Raw genomic sequence first — 208 nt, forward strand, 5'->3', positions numbered from 1 at the left:
CGGAGACCGGCCTGGGACCCCGCGGGTCTCCGTCCCCCCGGAGATTGCACTTCCTGGCCGGCTTCGCCCTGCCCGTTCCTTAAAGCCCGTCCTGCATCAAGAACAAAAGGGCCATTTCACTAGGGCAGGCGGGGCGGGGGACTGCTTCTCCAGGAACCCCCAAGCAGCAGGCCTGCCTGCCCCAGCCCCAGGGAACCCTGCCTCTACT

Source organism: Condylura cristata, unplaced genomic scaffold, assembly GCF_000260355.1.
Source record: "Condylura cristata isolate star-nosed mole 26May11 unplaced genomic scaffold, ConCri1.0 scaffold00006, whole genome shotgun sequence".
Classification (NCBI taxonomy): domain Eukaryota; kingdom Metazoa; phylum Chordata; class Mammalia; order Eulipotyphla; family Talpidae; genus Condylura; species Condylura cristata.